Genomic DNA, 302 nt, shown 5'->3' with positions numbered 1-302 from the left:
GATAAAACGCTTCAGGAAATCAAGGGATCCGGTTTTAATTGCATTCAAATTGTTTTTTAAAAAATAGCATTTTTTTTTAGGTTTTGGCGTTATTTTTATTTTCATACCATTAAAGCTCGTACAATAAAGCAAACGCGTCCATAAGAAGCATTAATAAAAGGTACAGGGGCCTACACTAGATGCATATTCTTCTGTTGTATCACTTCTTATTCATAAGTTTAACAGAAATGACTTGAATTGGGAGTTTGTATCTTTTGGCCTAAATTATATTCTTAGTTTCCCAACCTCGACCTCCTTTCCCC

This window comes from Morone saxatilis, unplaced genomic scaffold, assembly GCF_004916995.1.
Source record: "Morone saxatilis isolate NCDOM2014 unplaced genomic scaffold, NCSU_SB_2.0 Contig21, whole genome shotgun sequence".
Classification (NCBI taxonomy): Eukaryota; Metazoa; Chordata; class Actinopteri; family Moronidae; genus Morone; species Morone saxatilis.
The sequence above is the reverse complement of the archived record's forward strand: the minus strand, read 5'-3'. Positions refer to the sequence as shown.